Source organism: Crotalus tigris, unplaced genomic scaffold (assembly GCF_016545835.1).
Source record: "Crotalus tigris isolate CLP2741 ecotype Arizona unplaced genomic scaffold, ASM1654583v1 scf7180000017952.28453644438:3035480, whole genome shotgun sequence".
Classification (NCBI taxonomy): domain Eukaryota; kingdom Metazoa; phylum Chordata; class Lepidosauria; order Squamata; family Viperidae; genus Crotalus; species Crotalus tigris.
Genome location: NW_024096741.1, coordinates 2641634 through 2661049, shown reverse-complemented (window position 1 = coordinate 2661049; position 19416 = coordinate 2641634). Strand labels below are relative to the sequence as shown.

At 36.5% G+C, this 19416-nt stretch overlaps 1 protein-coding gene across 6 annotated transcripts in view; it reads left to right on the top strand.

Moving 5' to 3' along the window:
- The first annotated feature begins 241 nt into the window (after nt 1–241).
- The window catches only part of LOC120308881 (myelin P2 protein-like), a 55771-nt gene continuing 36596 nt past the window's right edge, over nt 242–19416 (top strand). For 3 of the 6 annotated variants that reach the window (XM_039345505.1, XM_039345499.1, XM_039345503.1), the window contains exons 1-2: nt 242–521; nt 6578–6632. The gene's annotated coding sequence lies outside the window, so the exon portion shown is untranslated. Of the gene's footprint in view, nt 522–1807; nt 2794–6577; nt 6633–19416 lie in introns of those variants that run through there. The other 3 variants (XM_039345504.1, XM_039345502.1, XM_039345500.1) reach the window with 2 other exon arrangements.

Here is a 19416-nt window from a genome sequence, read left to right as displayed (position 1 = left end):
TAATGTGTGCATCTGTTTATTCTATTTAAAAAAACAACACCAAAATGTCTTCCATGTATGCAATTTAGCTGAAAAACAGTTTGAACTGCTGGAAATTGGAAATTCAATCAGCCATCATTGGAACGGCAGTTAAACACATATCATACAAGAAGTAAAAAAAAAATAGACGTGGCTATGATTGGCATACTGTAGAGTAGTCTTTTTCCAAACCAGTTTCAGAGTTGCAGATCTTCCATATTGGAATTGCACCAGATTAGAGGACTACTAAAACACAGCAAACACTGTGCCTACAGCATTGGCTTTGATCCCAGTGCTGTCTTTCTTTGAATACAGAGCCAATTTATTTAGAAATCTGCTGCATTTCAAGAGGAAACACACCAAGATTGGTTCCACAGAGAATGGAAGGTTTGCAGAGCTTGGGAAAGGTAGTCAGTTTCCAATGAGGGCAATTCTTGCCTTACACAACTACACAAGACCATTGAAATCTGTGGATCAAATAGCTGAAAGTCTGCTGAGTGAAGGTCAGTTATTGTAGTATTTCATTCAGTTCACTTTCACATAATTCTTCCAAGCAGCTGTGGGAAGAAAGCATTTTTTTGGGGGGTGGGGGAGAGATTATCCAGCTTTGTTCTTGATTCTGATGCAAAAACTTGTAGGATGTTTTCTTGTTCCTAAATGTGCTACAGCTTTAAATGCTAGAACCCCAGGCGGTTCCCATGAAGAAATGACTCCAGTAAAGCCACAAAACTTAATTTGATAGTTTAACCATGCTCATGGAATCTTACAGTTTCTAAAGCTGCTCAGAATAGATTGCTGAAACAAGATTGCTTAGGTTAAACATACATCAGTGGATTCCAACTCCTTGATTTATTAAAGTCCTATCTTTGGAATAAAAAATATATTACTCTTGAAACCTGGAGGGATTTAAGTACTCTTCCCAGATGTTTTCTTTGTATTTTTTGATCTATTTTTTTTCCAGGGCAATAAACATTTTTTAACCCTTATTTTAGAACTGAGCACCAGTAATCATGTTATCTTCCCCTGTTTTCAAATTAATTGAGAATTTGTACATTCCAATGCCTCATTTTCTTTACTCAGAGCAATTTATAGCACAAGATCTACTGATATGGTTTATAATGATTTTAGATGAGAAAAGCTTAACCAGCAATCTTATTCTATTCATCTTCTAGTAAAATAAATTCATGTGAAGTCAATAGGGCTTACTTCTAAATAGTTATACCTCCATTCAGTCCAAAACTCATGCAGCACACAATATTTGCTAGATCATATTTAATAAAGATCTTAAGATGTTCAGATATGACTCCCTAGTGATGCTTAGGAACATGTAGTTATGAATATAGCATCTAAAACTCTTTAAAATAGCTGCATCTTTTCCCTTAAATCACATGGATGTCTATATGCCAAAGCACCTTTTGGGAAGTGAATCCAAAGTACTGCATATTATTCATTTTGAACAAAGGGTCATTCATATCATTCAGATTGAAATGTCATATCTGAGCTAATGTAAAAACTATTAAAAACTGGTATTTAGGTGGCAGTTAGCATATAGGAAAAATTCTCTTTATTTCTTAAAATTCTTGATCTCTGTTTAAACTGATATTTTCTGTGATACTCAGAAATCAGAATAACCCTCCCCCAATATATACTGCTCAAAAAAGTAAAGGGAACACAAACGTATAGGATCCTATACGTTTGTGTTCCCTTTATTTTTTTGAGCAGTATATTTTTTCCAGAAATGTCAGTTCTGTTTTTCATTTGAGAAAGAAACAGATTATTTTCCATGTTAGACAGTTCTGAGTACTTCACATTGAATCAACATACATAGCAATAGCATATAGAATAATCTGTAATTCAAACAATTATAGTTAAATAAGTCAAAGCAAGCTGTGTTCATTACAGGTAGAAGGTTGGCATTATTTTTCAGCAACCAATGACTTTGAATTGAAGATATTGCCTATTTGGCACTAGTCCACTTCTGCTTAAGTAACCCTTGAAGTACTTTTATTTCTCTTTAAAAGAATTACCAATTACCAATTAATGCACTGATCACTACAATAAATGTAATATCTTTAATTATGAGAACAATGTTTGGTCCTAACAAAATGAATTATTCCATTGCCCTGTAAATTTTGTTCCAACGCTGTTCTCTTTATTTTAATCAAGCCTTTGTATGCTATGTGATTAAATCAGGATATAGAAGGGTGTGACTGTTTAGTTCCTGCATCTACAAGAATAGCTCCCCAAAATCAAATGTATTTTGAATTACAAATTTCCGCTGGTCTACCGCATCATATGCAATATTTAGAATGCATCCAAATATAAACTTAGCCAAGTCTCATTTGTTTGCTTGTTTCTTTTTTAATTTTTTTATTTGGGGACTAGTATTCTTCAGGTCTTTTCCCACTTGCAGATGACCACACCAAGGATTTGCTCCAGCAAACACTTTTTGCCATCCCACTGCCCCCATGCCATTGCCTTCATCTTGTCCCCAATCCATTCTTGAGACAGCTTACCATTTTCTTTACTTGTTCTGGTATTAAAGTGGCATTTCCCCCCAAAGGACTGCAAAAACTTCAGTTGTATTACTATGGATATCATTTTATGTGCTTCTCTTGAAGTTTTGTCAGTTGTGAACCTGTTGTCTCTTATTTCCCTGCACACATACTGCTTTGGTGAGTGGGAGAGTCCAGTTCTTCAAACAGATCTCATCTCAGAAATCTGGATCAATTAGAATAGCAGATGACCAGAAGTGCTTGACAAAGAATTTCATGGGTAAATAGAGAATCTCTCTCTCTCTCTCTCTCTCTCTCTCTCTCCCTCTCCCTCTCCCTCTCCTCCTTTTCCTTCTCCCTCTCCCTCTCCCTCTCCTCCTTTTCCTTCTCCCTCTCCCTCCCTCCCTCCCTCTCCCTCCCCCTCCCTCTCCCTCTCCCTCTCCCTCTCCCTCTCCCTCTCCCTCCCTCCCTCCCCCCCTCTCTCTCTTCTTTCTCCCTCCCTTCCTCTTGGATGATTTGTAGTGCAACCCTCTTCCCATTACTGCACATGTCAGCTGCTGTGTGGGCTGTTTTTGAAGATGGCTTTGCTGCCTTTTCAGAAGAGCATAAAAAGACCACAGCTCTCTTTTGCAAGAGCAATACACCATTTTTCAGAAGTAACTCAGAGAAGAATTGACAAGTGGTGGGGTTACACTGAGAAGCAATTCCATGCCATGAACTTTTGGGTTATTTGTGCTACCAGATATTCAAGGTGACCTAGGTATCTGACAGGCTTGGAGTCCTGTCAGTTAAAGATGGGGCAGAGAAACTCTGATTGATATCTAGCCATCTTGCAAAACCATCACAAAACACACTAGAGATGTTACTGGAGATATTTATAAAGGGAAGGGGTAATCTTTGTTGTACAGGAAATGAGAAGAAGAAAGGGACCTTGGAGGCCTTCTAGTCCACCCCCTGCTCAAGCAGACAACAGTATAGCATTCTGGACAAATGGCTGTCCAATATCTTCTTGAAAATCTCTAGTGATGGAACAGTCACAACTTCTGGAGGCAAGTCATTCCACTGGTTAATTGTTCTCCCTGCTAGGACATTTCTCTTTAGTTTTGGTTGCTTCTCTCTTTAACACTCTTCCTTGTATTACCTCTCGTCTTGCCCTCAGGTACTTTGGAGAATAATTTGATTTCTTCTCTGTGACAGCCCCTCAAGCACTGAAAACTGCTATCATATAATCCTCTCATCCTTCTCTTCATTAGACTAGATATACTTAGTTTCCTTAATCATTTATTGTATGATTTAGCCTCCAAATCCCTTATCATTGGTGTTGTTCTTTTCTGCACTTCTGAGTCTCAGTATATTTATTTTTGTATTGCATCCAGAATTGGATGCAGTATTCCAAGTGCGGTCACAGAAAGTGAACACTTTCTGTGGCTAACAGATTGGGATTGGGAAAGCAACAGAAGTAGAATAAATTCATGTCTGTTTAATTTTTTTCTTGGCTCATAGATAACTGATAGCTGTTTCAGCACATTGATCAATATCTATCTATCCCCTGCTTCTATGAATGAAATACTGTTTCTTCCAGAACTTCATTTTGTGAAAATTGTGAGGATAATCTTTCCTGGTTAGAAAACCTGAAAAAAGAGCCTATGATGTTTATTTAGAAAAATACATTGCAAGAATCTAAACAATCTTTACTCAATGTTAAATCCTCTTAAACAGTATATTCAGATACATAGAAAAAAGAAATGGGAAGATTTTCTCTCTTCCAGATTGTAGCAAATCAGATATACACACAGACTCAATATTTAGAACAGATTCCTCATATAAAAATTAATTTTTCTGGTATGACAATAAGCTAATGTGACAGAGCAAATGTTTATTCTCAGCTAATGAATTGATCTGCTAATTTTACACACAGGACATATGTTAGAATATAATGTAGAGTGCCAAAAACTTAAAATAACGACAGTGCTTCCTCTAAGATGTATTTATATTGATAAGAATTGCAGTGCTTGCATTTTTTTAAACAGTTACTTTAGGATAGCCATCTCCCTATCAATACAAACCATGATACTTTTTACATCAAATATCTTTATTCCAGGCAGATCTGTATCCGACAGACAATTATAGACAGTTCCTTCTGCTGCATTGTAGGAGATCTTTTGAGGAATAGAGACTGATAGAGAGGATGAGGGGAAATAGCTTTGTAATCAACAGACAAAATAATAAATAATGGTATAACAATGAAACTGGTCACAATTGGAGGAAGAAACAAAAAAAATTGAAATTTTGTGAAACATAAGATCAACAAAGCAGAGTTAAATATGTACATGTCCTGGTGAATTAATCTTCTGCTGCCTTTTTATCCCAGCTTGCCATGAGTTCAGAATAGTTATATTCTTGCAGATGTTTCATTACTAAATGAGTTAACATCATCAGTGCTAGTAAACAAGCCATCAAAACAGCTCCCACCAACTCTGACAGAGCAAGCTACTAGTTTGTAAAATAAGAGCAAACCCCACTCCCTATTAGAACTGATGATGTTACCTAACTAGGTAATGAAATGTCTGCAAGAAAACAACCAAGTTCAGAGAGCACCAAAGACGCCACAATTCAATCCTAGGGCACAAATATTCTCTTCTATAGGTATCAAAATGATTAAAAATAAGCAATCTTTTTTCATTATTGTTATTAAAAATTTGACATATTTGTTCTGTTGATTAAGACAATTAATTCAGACCTCTTTACAAAAGATAAAAAAGAAGACTATATTAGTAATGTTTTTTTTTTCAAATTGTTAACCAAATTATAGAGACAGATGTCAATGAAGTTTCTCAATCATCCATGCCCTGATTATCCCAAAGGTGCTTTTTCCCAAAAGCAAATAGATTTTATTGATTTTTTTTCCTTTGAAAAAGTTTCACTTCTCATCCAAGAAGCTTCTTCAGTTCTGGAGAAAGATAAAAAAAGTTTCTCTATCCTTTAAAATTGTGAATTAAGGAAGGCTGATTTTTTTTACTTAGCACCTTCAGAAAGGACCAACATTTTAGCTTACACATTCCATGAAATTCTCATCCCACAGTTCCAATCTGAATTCAAAGCTTCCATCAATATTGTTATCATTAAAATATTATGTTAATAATACTTATTTAAGTGTACTGCAATAGGTGGTTATATACAATAATAAAAATTTAGCAGCAAATTTAAATCCTGTTTCATCTTGTAAAGAAAGATAACTGGGTTAACCCAGTTATCTTTCTTTACAAGATGAAACAGGATTTAAATTTTACCTTATTAAACCAACCATGGTTTATAAAATTAGTCACTGTTGGCTTGATTTACACATTGCATTGACCCATTTATCATTTTTAAACTAGAATGAACTGGTTCACACAACTCACTATGGCATTCTTAAGAGAGAAAGGCAGAAACAGCTGCCAAGTAGGGCAGTGTCCTGCTGATGCTCCCTTTTTTCTTTCTTTTTCCTTTATCTTTGTGGCAAGTCAGTCCTCCCTCAGAAAAGGAAATATTAAAAAGGCAGAATATTATATTTCCTCAAAGGATCTTAAAAAGGCAGAAAAGCATGCCCAGTTTTTCTTAATAGCCCCAAGTCTCTCTCCCCCAAGCAGAAGCCAGCTCTGTAGAAATGCAGATATCATCATCCTTTCAGAAAGACTGGCACCAGGAAACTTAGAGCTGATGGGATTAGAAAGACAAAGATCTTTAGAACTAACAACCCCTCACCCCAAAAAATCCAACACAGGACATAGCCATCAGCCACAGCCCCAGGGAAGGAGGATATGACCTTAAGGACATAATAGGATTAACCCACCACCTTCAGAATATCAGAAAGGCACACTCAGACTCAGGTCAAAGTACATGACACAAGAAATACAAAGCCTCAGACAGGAACAACTCCAAACACAAAAGCCCAAAAAGGTATAAAAACCCACCACTCCCTGCTCCATGTGGTCAGTTTTCCCAGAGCCACACTTCTGTCTGGCTCTGCCCTTCAATAAACTCCAACCTTCTTTCTAAAGCAGTCTCCATTTTGTTTATTCCAGCTTGGATTGGACCCTGATGAAGATTTTTCTTTCAACATCCTACCAGAGACATGAGGTATGTGTATGTGAGATAGGAACAACAAAGCAGAAGAGAAAAATTCATCCTCATCTCACAAGAGAAGTGCTATCATTCCTTTACTAGCTGTTTTCCCACTAAAAATACAAACATATAATCAAAACAAAAAGTTCCACCAACTACTTCTGGTTGGGGCATCTATTGCAGAAATAGCAGCAAAGCTGATGTCATTTTCCATCTGCTGCAGCATTTATAGGAAGTAAGGCTTAATTTGTTCTGCAAATGTGCCAAATGTTTTTAGTTCATACAACATACCAACCCAAATTCAAATCACATTATTGCAAAAATCAAATCGCATTAGGGTAATGTGTGTTTCATATTATTTTCTTCATATTTGTCTTTATTGTATTATGAGTCTGTCCCTGAAAACAGCAGATGCATACTTCTTAAGTAACAGCAAGTGAACATGCCCAATGCTTTCCAGCTTAAAAAAAAAATGAATGGAAAGATAAAGTGCACAGTCTATGAAAAGAAATTCACTGTCTACCATATACTAGGGCAAATAGGAGGCTTGCATCTTTTTGGCACATTTCATAGGAGTTTCAGTGGGACATTTGATACAAAGACAGCTCAATCTTTATCATATTAACATATTGAAAAAAAAAATTCAAACAATCCTATTTCATACATTCTTAGTGTGCAGGAAAACATCATCTAGGGAAAGTGGCCCCTTTATCACAGAAGCTGATGAAAAAGATAATTCAGCTGGAGACTATATCATACTGCAATAGTATTCTCAGAAAATAGCCAAGACTATGGGAGCAAGTAGAGTAATATTAGTGTAAGTCAGTGTTAGCATATTCCAAATCTTCCTATCAAATTTAAGAAAGACTGATCAGCAACTTAATATTCAGAACATTCTTGAATAACGAACACTCTGAAGAATAAAAGCAGCTACAGCTTATGGATAAATTACTGTGACAGCCAATGTGCAGACAAAACTAAATGAGATGGACCAAGAATGTATCTTCATATAGTCATAGTCTTCCCATCGCTTCGTCAAACTAATTGAAGAGGCACATGTAGCTACCATGGCCCCACAGAGGCAGCTATCTCAGACAGTAGATGCTGAGGAGTCTGCCCTATAGTTTTACTGAGGGAGGTTTAAAGTTTGGCAGAAAAATGCTGGAGAATTCAATTAGCTGTTTAGCTGCAGCAGTTTAGCTCTCATAACATTCTAAAGAACCTAGGTGTAAATTAGACTTTGTCTACAAATGTGGGTATCCCAGATATTAGCAATTGCAGATTAAACAAACAAACAAACAAACAAGTAAAGATTTAATCTAAGCTCCCAACCAAAATTAGACAAAAGAGGGGTAATTATGTTTCTAGAATTGGATAAATGTCTACTATTGGTAGTAGTAGTAAAAATATTCAATTATAGTCATTTTATTAAATAAAAATTCATTTTGTGTTTAGATCTTTGGGAATTTTTCATAGATATAGAATTAACAGGAAATCTCACTCCCTCATTTAAATATTTATCCGAGCGTTAGCAGACCCTAAATCCGGTGTCAGTTAAAATTAGACACATTTATTTATATATATAAAACCACCCTGCATATAATTTGGACATTTTCACAAAAATGCAGACTTTGTTTATTAGAACGCAGAAATGTTGACGCAGTTCCTTTGTGAATATTATTGTTATGGAAAAGTGTTCAGACTGCAGCAGGAATAAAACTTACTGGTTCTATTCAAATACTAATAGATGCTTGTTTGATATACTAGCCAAAGAAAGCTGCCAAACCTAATAAATCCCTTATCCAAACATTGATTTCCTTCAGTAGTTTCTTCATAGAGTATGACTCAAAGCTTTTTTCCATTCAGGATGTTTTTCCTTTTCCTTTTCCCTTCCCCTTCCCACTACAGGTTAGGTTAAGTTTTGGTGGCCTGCATTTTCAATTGCAAAATAATATCAATATTAACTGAATGCAGGAAAAGAACAGCTGCTGGAATAAAATCGGTTTAAATGGAAATATAAAGGGCAAGACACTACTTTTCCAGATTGGTGAAGATTTTTCCAGGGGGAAAGAGAAGGCATGATAGTACAAACACTAAATAGAACAAAGGGGTCTTATAATATATAAGCCTATAGCAATGATACACTTTTATTTAGTGGTAATGATGCACCCATCATAGGTAGTGGCAAAGAAAGGATTAAAAATGATATGTCCTCTTCCTGTCTATCCTGCTAGTCTTTGCAATCTTATGAATATATTTAATCTGAAAAGGCAGAAAAATGTCCAAGTGAGATAGAAGGCAAACCTAATTTCAACTATAATGCCTAATGCCACAATGAAATGACTGAGATCCCAGAAACCTAAATATCTCATTAGTGAGATAGAACATAGAATAACAGGATTGCAAGGGACCTTGGAGGTTTTCTAGTCCAACCCCCAGGAGACTCTATACATTCCAGACAAATAATTGTTGCTGTTGCATTGAAAATTAAAGAGGAGAGCAATGAAGAATGCTACGTTACTTTGAATAATAGTTTAAATAATTCTCTGCTTAGGCTATTGCATCTTGATAGGTCAGTATAATCTGGGCTTAGTCATGTCAACAATGTTGGGTGGAAGATGGGCTCTTCTGCAATAAAAGCTTCTGAGACTATGTAGTAGTTGCTACAGCACTTTCTCTGTCAGCTTATCCTTCTGCAGCTGTGCCTTGTCTAACTATTTGCAAATCTCTTTCTCTACATAAGACTTGATAACTCCGTGTTATCTTACCCTTCTTAACTTTGAATGCTACTATAGAACTTTGTATATTTGGAATGTTGAACAGAACTGCAGCCGTGACCTTGCCTCACAATTTCTCCATGGGGCCTTTTGTAACTCTAGTCTCAGACTGTTCAATATCTACTATGAACCACCATTTGTCAAAATATTGTAATCAGGCAGCTGTAGAGAGATAAAATTAAAATAAGAAGCCTGAAAATAGTGAAAGCAAAGTTGTTCCATAACCAAGGGAAAAACACACTTGTACAAAACAGAAAGATAACAAATACAACAAAAGCCAGATATGTGAATGGGAAAGAGATGACCTTGTCTTGCCTTTCTGGCAGAAAGGAACGAGTGGCTGTCAAAACACTTAGCTGCTTATGTCTCTCTATATTTTTTTAATTCTTAGGAAAATGTAAATTGCTTTTGCAGTTGTTCCAAGAAAGGAAGTCAGGCTAAGTATTTTTTTGTCCTTACACTTGACACGTATCCATCATTCATAGGATTTTTTTCAATAACATCCAATAACTATAGTTTTGGGCTGTGGAAGCATTTAGAGAAAGTAAGGATATTTGTCTTGGATTGGGACCAATGTCATCATAGATTTTGCCATATTTACACAGACCTCATTTGAAATAGCTGTTTTCATGAGTATCTTCATAATGGCACAGGGGTAGTTTTCCAAGGCTTGTATAAACTTATACTCATGTAAGGATGGATTATATATTATGTTATGGATATTTTATGCTTTGAAATGGGGGTTTTGCTAAAAATTCACTGCAATGGTATTGTCACAATGAATTGTGCATCAACTTTAAACTATATAGTTTTTCATGTCTTATCCACTAGGTGATTGAAGTTAAATTAGATACTTCAGTGAAGTATTATATTTTTGTTTCATGTATAGATTGTACTTTATTGTATTGTAAATGAACTGGGATTGATTAATTGGGCCATCAAGTTATTGGTGACAAATTTTAGCCACCACGTAATAGATTTTCTCCATGATGATCTGCCTGTAAACTAGTCCTTTAGCCCTTCCAATGGCTCAGCTCTACTGGTGTTTCAGCTTTTCCCATTGTCACTGTAACAGAGTCCCTCCACCTTGCTGCTGGTTGTCCTCTTTGGCTTCTTTCTTAGCATTGCAGAGATGCAATGTCTCCATGGTTGGGGTTTTCCTTTCAGTGACATGAAATAGAGAATTTCTAAGGAGTGGTATCTATCACTCATAATAGGCTTTAGCTCTTGTTATTGTTTATTCATGAAATTATTTATTCATGAAGGCAACAAAAATATTGTGATGCACTTTCTTTTGTTTTTACACATTCTGCATTTGTCTTTTATTATTTATTTTATTTAGTTGATTTTTATCCTACCTTTATTTCTTTATAAACTCAAAGCAGCGAACATACATAATATTTCTTCCACCACCTACTTTTCCCATAAGAACAAGCCTTTGAAGAGGACTGGGCTGGTCCAAAGTCACCCAGCTGGTTTTCATGCCTAAGAACTCCTAGTCTTTTGGTTTCTAGCCTGGGGCCTTAAACACTATGCCAAGTTGACTGTCAGTCACTGTGCCAAACTGGTTTTTTCCTCTGCTTTTCCAGAAGACTGACAACACTGAATATCACAAATTCAGTTGCATCTTCACCGTTTAAGAAAATATTTATATCAACAGTAATACTTGATCAAGAACTACAAATGATGTATATAAATAGATGGGTAAGGAGAGAGGGGAACAAACACAGCATACATCATCATATAATCAAAAAAGTCTACCATTTGGTGTTCTTGATTCTTTCTTTAATGGTTTTTTTTACATCTTTATTTCCTTTTCTACCTCTTTATTCCTCAAAATGCTATATGGATTTCCCTTCGATCCACTAGGGGTCAGGATTACTCAACATCAAAATTTGATCTAATACTAGAGAATCTACAGGGAACATCTAGAAGAATTCTAGACTATATACAACGATCATATTTTCTTGGAAAAAGTAAAGGACAAATCTGAAAGAGGCAAATCTGAAAGAGGTTCATAAGGATAAAAAATTGTTTGTTTGTTTATAGCTTTACTTTACAAAGGAAAATTCAAGAGCAAATACCAAAAAAAAACCCTACAAAAGCACACATAATAACTTAAAAAATATATTATTGTTCATGGCCTCCCTCAATGGCTGAAAAGTGCTTTTTCTGAAAATGTTGCCAGTTCTCACAAATCATGGCTCTGAGGGCAACAAAGAAAGGGATGGCATGGGGCCGCTGGCAACTCATTCTTGTTACAGAGGAAATGTTTTTACCCATATTCTTGTAAGGTTATTCTGCAGTGTTTGAGAGGTACATGAGATAGGTGTGTCTCTCAAGAGGTAGAGTGATGTACTTACAGAGCAATTCCTCTGGTTGAAGACAAAAGTTGTCCCAAAGTCCCAACAAGAAAGGAGGGAATAGTAGATGACTTTTTCCATTCTCCTGCTTTACAAAGGAAAATTCAAGAGCAAATACCAAAAACCTACAAAAGCACATATAACAACATAAAAACAATAATTGTTATTCATGCCATACCTCAAGGACTGAAAGATTTTTTTTTCTGAAAATGTCAATTTTTGCAAATGATGGCTATGATTTGGCTATGCTTTTTATCTGTAGGAAGGAAGTATGGGAAGGAAATTGTCATGTATGAGCAGGAAGTTGGACAAGACCTCTAAGGTCCCTGTTACCTCTGCAACTCTCTCTCCTTCTCTCTCTCCCTCTCTCCCTCTCTCTCTGTCCCTCTCTCTCCCTCCCTCTCTCTCCCCCCCCTCTCCCTCTCTCCCTCTTCTCTATCCCTCTCTCTCCCTCCTTCTCTCTCTCTCTCTTCCCAAGGCATAGTCACTAAAATAGAGAAGTGGAGATTTACAAAGAACAACCACTCTCCACACCCTCTTTAGTTGGGACTATCACATTACAGCTAAAATGATATTTAATGTTCAAAAAATTAAAATTTTGAAAAATTTCTCCATCTAAAGATATCATACCTAGATATAGGAAGAATCCTTAACTACATGGTCTATGCCATTTATTTCTTTTTCTTATAGATGGAACAAAAAATCATTTTACTATGCTTTAATGATTTCCAACTATCAATAATTTGATAAAACTGTTGTATAACCACATTTGATTGTGAATTTCCAACTGATACAATTGAATACAGTAATTGTAGATTTCTAGCCAATTTTGCATGTAAATGATAGAATTATATCCCTCATTAGCCACAGAGAGTAATCATTCAGGAAATAAGATCAGTTAACTAACTAGAAACAGATGGTTGAAGAGCCCGGTAGGAAAATCTTAGGTTAAAACCAACAAAACCCAAACATAATAACTATATTCTTTGGAACTAATAATATATCCTATCTTTTATGTTCTTATTGGAGGGGGTGCTAATTGCCAGCCTCTCTTTTACTGTAAATGTACTGTGTAGTCTTTTTCAAGCTGAGCTCAACCTCTGATGAGTTCCACATCCATAGATTTGTTAGCAGCAATACCCACATGGTTTGCTATTGCCTTCTTCCAGGATGTTTTGGGATATTTCAGTCTAATCTACAGCTGTGGCATTCTTTGGAAATCTCCCATCCAAGTACCTATTAGGTCCAACCTTGCATAGTTTCTAAGTTTAGGCTAAGTTGACCAGGAAAGAATTGGACATCCTAACACAGACATGTCAAACTTGTGACGTCATGTGATGTATTTGGATGTTTTGCCATTGCTGGCAATGGGGTGGGCACAGCTTCTGGATGAGGCATCCGTCCTGTGGGCAGTATTTGACACCCCTGTCCTAATAGATGGCCTTGCAACACTAATTTAACACTCCAATGTGCTAGGAAACTCATTGGATTCATTCTCCATTCATTTTCAGTAATTTTATCCAAACCATATTCAAACTCATTGTATTTTTATGAAAATCCTATTCTCTGTGTCCATATTGTGGTCTAAAGATCACATCTACTTTTCTAGATCTTGAATCAGTATAGATAGCCAAGCCTCTAGCCTGCCTGCCTGCCTGCCTTCCTTCCTTCCTTCCTTCCTTCCTTCCTTCCTTCCTTCCTTCCTTCCTTCCTTCCTTCCTTCCTTCCTTCCTTCCTTCCTTCCTCCCTCCCTCCCTCCCTCCCTCCCTATCAGATAACTGACAAATGCAGATGTCTTATATGGTAGGAATATATGTTAGTGTGTGTGTGTGTGTGTGTGTGTGTGTGTGTGTGTGTGTATACATATGCATATAGATGTATATAGACACTACATACATCTATATGCATATGTATATGTGTATGTAGTGTCCCTCTCTCTATATGTATTACAGAGGTGCATGGCTTCTTCCTGGCAAATCATAACACTTAGCCCTTGAGTGCTCTGTAAGATCTGTTTTTCAGAGAAACAAAACCCCACTAGAAATAATTGGTGATACAAGGACAAACACATTTTTTTGTAATCTTTAATGTTAAACTTTAATTATCACACTATCCTTTTGGAGGAGCATGAGGAAAGTGGTAGGCAGTGCTGTAGTAGCCTTCCTTTCCATTAGATTGCAGTTGATAGTGAGAGAGGTTTAATCTAAGGCCCATGTTTGTGGGGTGCTGTAGATTTGACTCACTCCTTTTCCTGTTTAATCTCTGACGAAGTTGCTGAGAGAGGTCATCTGGCAACATGGGGCTAGGTATTATCAGAGTACTGATGATTCCCAACTGCATATTTCAACCTGTGGTCACCCAAGCAATGCCTTCTCTCAGTGTCTGGAGCCTGTTGTGGTCTGGAAGAGGAGGATCAGGCTCAGGCTGAATCCTAGCAGGCTGTTTGGTCTCTACTGCTTCAAGAGAGATGTATATCACAGATGTGTTTTGCTGTAACTAATCCAAATCTACAGTACAGGAGATCTTACACTTTTTACAGATCTGAAAACATCTGAATGTAGTAGTCATAAAAGTTACTAGGCAGTTTCTGACCTTTCTTTGAAGTTTCAGGTAAGGCATAGAAAGTTTTATCTCTATGCTTAATCCGCAAAGCCTGTGATAGTAATCCTCTCCAGACAATACTGCCCAGTTCATTTCTTTCACCAAAGTTATCAGATTATTATTTTTTTGAAAGAGAAAGACATAATTAAGCTGAGGCATTATGGTACCACCATTTTGCTTCTGTGAGCTGACTGGAGCTAAGAATTGATGGGAAGAGAGGTTAATGGATTTTTCATAAATGACTGAAATTCAATTGGGCAAGCAAAGTAAAATAAATAGGGCAGAGTTATAAATAGGCGTAGTTCTGTTTGTTCTTGCCTTCTTGATCAATCAATTGCCTATCAGCTGACAAAACCTCCATTCTTTTGAGCCAGTTAGACAGCACAGTTTCTGGTTTACTTAAATGCAAATTCAACGATTATAAAGTCCATTTAAGAAATATGAAAGAGAGCTTGTTCTGCCCACTTGCACATGCACTTATGCATGCTTTTTTCAAGCAGTGCAGTTTTAAATGAATGATGAATGAAAGCCACTAGTATTTCTTTCTGAACTGTAATACAAATTGAATTCCTAAACATGTGCTGCCTTTGAAAATGTAGGTTTGCTATTTGTAAAGTTTCCAAACGTCTACCCACCTAGTTTTTTTATGCTTTTTCCTGCTTTCAGCATCTCTTTTTTGCTGTTTCAGCTTTAATTACTTTCACAAATTCTTCCTTGTGCTGACCTCTCACTACTGTGCAGAAGTTTATGGATTACTTAACATTCTGTTCCATGTTCCCCAAATTCTTGAGCCAGGAGATATTTCAGAGATATGTGGTATTCAGGGCATGGATTCCCTTGAATAACAGCAGAACATTGGAGATTTTTGTAATTTTTTAAATATTTGGCTCAGATAGAGGTAAGCAATAAGAATACTTCTTCAAGGTGTTTGAAAGTGAAAGCTTATTAAGCTAATTATTCCCTATTGTAGTTTTTCAGGGCGAGTTTAAATTAATGATTTCCAAACAAATGAATTGGAAAAACTAAAAAACCAAAATGATACCGATGTCAGTAAGGCATGTAGTAATACTCTAGTGCCAAATTTCTCACTCAATTTCTGACATGATTTGATCCAATCAAATGCAATGGAATGCTCTACAATTTGAGAATTATCTGTAGTGATGTATCTGACAGATGAAAATTCCAGAGCAGAGCTGAGATTTTTTAAGGTCCTTTCTTACTAACATAATACCACAAGGTAGATACGAACTATTCACCCATAGCATTAATTGAGTCCCTGAATGAATCTCTCAATGGAAGTCTATCCATGGAAAATTCTCTATCTCCTTCAATTATGTGCAGTCAAAGGGGTCTACACAAATAGATCCCTATCTTAGGACTTTTTCTAACTTGCACCTTATCAGGGCATAATGATGTTTTGACTATGATAAAAGTGGAAACTCGATTCTCCATAGTGATAAGAGGAAGATTATACTTATTTTCTTGGATACAGAATGCAGATATTATTTATTTAAAATCTCCAGAGATCTGTGAGCAGAGAAATTGTTATATGATGATGATCCATCATAAAAGTGCCCGGTTTGAATGGCACATTCAGTCAGGTTTAATTAAAGGAAACACATGCCATTTAAAGTAATACAAATCAGCATCGTCCTTTTAAATAGTGTGAAAATGGCACATCTGTACTTCATCCAAAACTAAATTATTGTCATTGGAGCTTAGAGCATGAGTCAATTAAAGTGAAGATTTTGTAAATTCCAAATTAGAAATAGTTTTGAGTATATGCTTCATTGTCATTCAACTCAGCAGAAACTCAGAGAAAATTGCTAATATTGAGAGAATTGTAGTCCATTTGCATCTAGAAAGTTGTGCATTGTCCTCCACTATATTAAGATTGCCAGGATTTTGATATGACTCTATTTTATGGTTTGATGTCCCGAATATTACTGTTCATTAAATAATAACACAACCACGTGATACAATTTTTTTTCTTAGTTCATTAGAAATACATTTTTAATTGAAAGATTAATGCCCAAACATAAAGCATAATAGATTAACATTATTATTTCTGCAGCTAAATAGAATAATAAAATGTTTTGTTTCATGGAACCAGTGACTAATAATAAAAACTAATAATAGGATGTAAGTATATGTAGTTAGATTAGTTTTCCAGCTCCAGGGGAGGAGAGAAGTTCACCATGCTGCTAGTAGAGGAAATCTGCTCATGGCATTACACTGTGATGTTGTTTTACCAATGCAATTTTGCCAAATAGGACATACTATATCCTATATAGTAGCTCTGAACATACCATTGCAGGCCAGATGATCTTGTCTTACATGACCAGCCTACAAAGTATAACTTTAGTCTTGGACCTTTTCCCTGCTCAGTAACAGGGCTATCCATCTGTTAGCCATTTGAGTCAGCAATAATTATACTAACATGAAATTTGCTTCCTGCAGTACTGATCCTTATCCAATCTCTGTTCTGAGTCACTGCCAAATGCTGCAGTCCTGGTTTTGTATGCTCAGCATGCACTGGGCAAAGCAATTTGTTGAGTCCTCAATTTGCTTTCCTCCCTGTTCAGCATTTCATCAACTATCAGGAGAAAAGAATCTGCCAGTCACAGGCTCATCCACATATCCAGTGCCAGCTCCAAAGCAGGCTGCTTACTTTTTTGGGGGGGGGGGGATATTCTCATAAGGAAGTGTCCATCTTAGGGCCAGTCCAGTTATACCTGGTTAGTACTAAGACAGAAGGCAGCCTGGAAATTCCAGGGTTAAAAACAAGACTGGGAATTTGAAGAAACATCTTAGAGGTGGTCTCAAAGATGCTTTTTCAAAAGGCAACTGGACTGTGTCTTTTTCTTTGAGAAAGAAGAACAAAACATTTTGCTTCTATCCAAGAAGCTTGGCTGTAATGCAATGTGCACCTGGAGAAATGGAGGGAGGGATAGTTTTGGCAACAGAGACTTTCCCCAGAAATAGACTCAGATTAAGAAATTGCACAATCCTGAGCTGGGTGGGGTAGGGAGGAAGAGGTTCAGGGTAATTCAGCTTAGAAACTCTCTAGATATATCTAGTAGGTTAGAAGTTTATAGCTTTAGTTTAGCAAGAATCTGTCCATTAAGCAAAAGCAAACAAAGGACTGGACATGAATGAATTTAGCTGTGTGGTCTTTGGCCTTAGAAATGTCAAACGACTTTTTATTACTGTCTGTCAGACAAGTTTGTGCAAAAAGTTGAGCTTTTGCTCTTGGTTTTTTAATTGCTGTACAAATATTAATTTCTCATTAGCATTATGATTTTCATATTCTTCCCCTCTGCAGTTTGAATATAAAGTATAAAAGACTAAAGAGAGATTTTCATAGACATCCCAACCAAGGAACTACCCAAGGAACCGAAACAGCAAAGTTTGCTGCCAGACAAGCTTCTGTGCCAGCTGCCTTTCTTTCTTCTCGCTTCGCCTCTTTTTAACCTGATACCCCACATTCTGTAAGGGAAGGCAAAAGGCTCACTCACCCTCTCGTGAAAGATGGCCTCCATGTTTATGTGTCTCCCACTGCCACCACTGGCTTCCACACCACATGGTCCGACCCAACCAATCAAGCCATGCTCTGGCTGCGGTGCTCCGGCACCTCATGGCTCCTCCTAGAGGAGGCAGACAGCACCAGAGGGGACCTCATTTGCACCGTACCGCCAGTGGGGCATTTTCAAAAACAAACAAGGATAGGAAGGGAAACAATAGGAAAAGAAAATCCGTTGAAAAAAGGTGCCGGAACTCTATTCTGTGCATTGTATGACAAAAAAAAAAAAAAGCCCTGGGTATACTGTATTAGATGGATATTTTTTATAGGCTAGGAAATTAATTGAAACATATACTAATTGAGGCTTTTTAATTTTTAATTTATTCTTGTTCATATTACATCATTCAGATGCAAAGAAGCAAAAGGAGAGTTTTGCCTTATTACTGAATAGATAACAGCAAAAAGTAAAGGACCTTTAATGAATCAACAATCCCATTTCTCTTTATTATTCTCTTTAATGTTAGCCAAATTATAACGCTACTTCAAGTTTTTTAATAGCACAATAGTACTCCTCCTCCTATACCATTTTCTAATGGCATGTCAAGATGGAGAGATATGCCTCTTCTGGAAAGTAGATCTACATAGGAGAAGAAAGTAGAAAGTACATCTAGTAGATAACCTAGGGGAAAAACTGCTGGTAATGATGTCAGAATCTCCAGTACAATTCAAATAATGAATCGGGCTGCTCACTTAATAAAAGATAACCTTAAATGACTGAGTGCTTTGCTATATCATACTGTGGTTTGGTGTGAAACGTATCTGCTTCCACTTGCACTCTCTAGCTACCTCCGTTTCAATTTTCCTGCCTAGAAATATGGCTGTGGCTGGTTACATTAGGACTAAACAGTCCACTTGATATATTAATTTTATTGTCAAGAGAATTTGGGCTCCTCCTGATCTGAGCTGGGGTTTCACAAGAAAGATGCCAAACACGCTGTGTGGAAAGGATGTACTTTATTTTTGAGAGCAAGGAATCTGCTCTCAAAGATAGCTACAAATGGGGGTACAGAGAGCAGAGTTATTTATAAGGAAGATAGTCTTTGTAGGGGTGTAAGGTGAGTGTATATGTACCTTATGTGATTTTATAATTTGGTGAATACGTAACTCTAGTGGGGCAAATGTTTTAATTAACTTGTGTTTGCAGATGTTCTTTGATGTGTGGGTTAAGTCTGGATGACTCAATTGTGGACCCAAGGATATTTGTATAAAGGATTTTCGTTTGTTATTTTCCTTGATTTAATTAGTTTTGGTTTAGCTTTTAATTATTTAGCAGAAATGCAATTTAGCAATCCTTTGTAACAACGTATTTACTTTCATTTATTCAGTTTATAGTCTGGATCATTTGCGGAGACTAACTTCCCATGTTAATACGAAGGTTTCAGAATAAAATTATTTTGATAAAAAAATATTTTCACATCACCATAGTTTGTGATCTCTTTCTTGCTGCTGGCAGTACATGCCTTCTAAAACTAAAC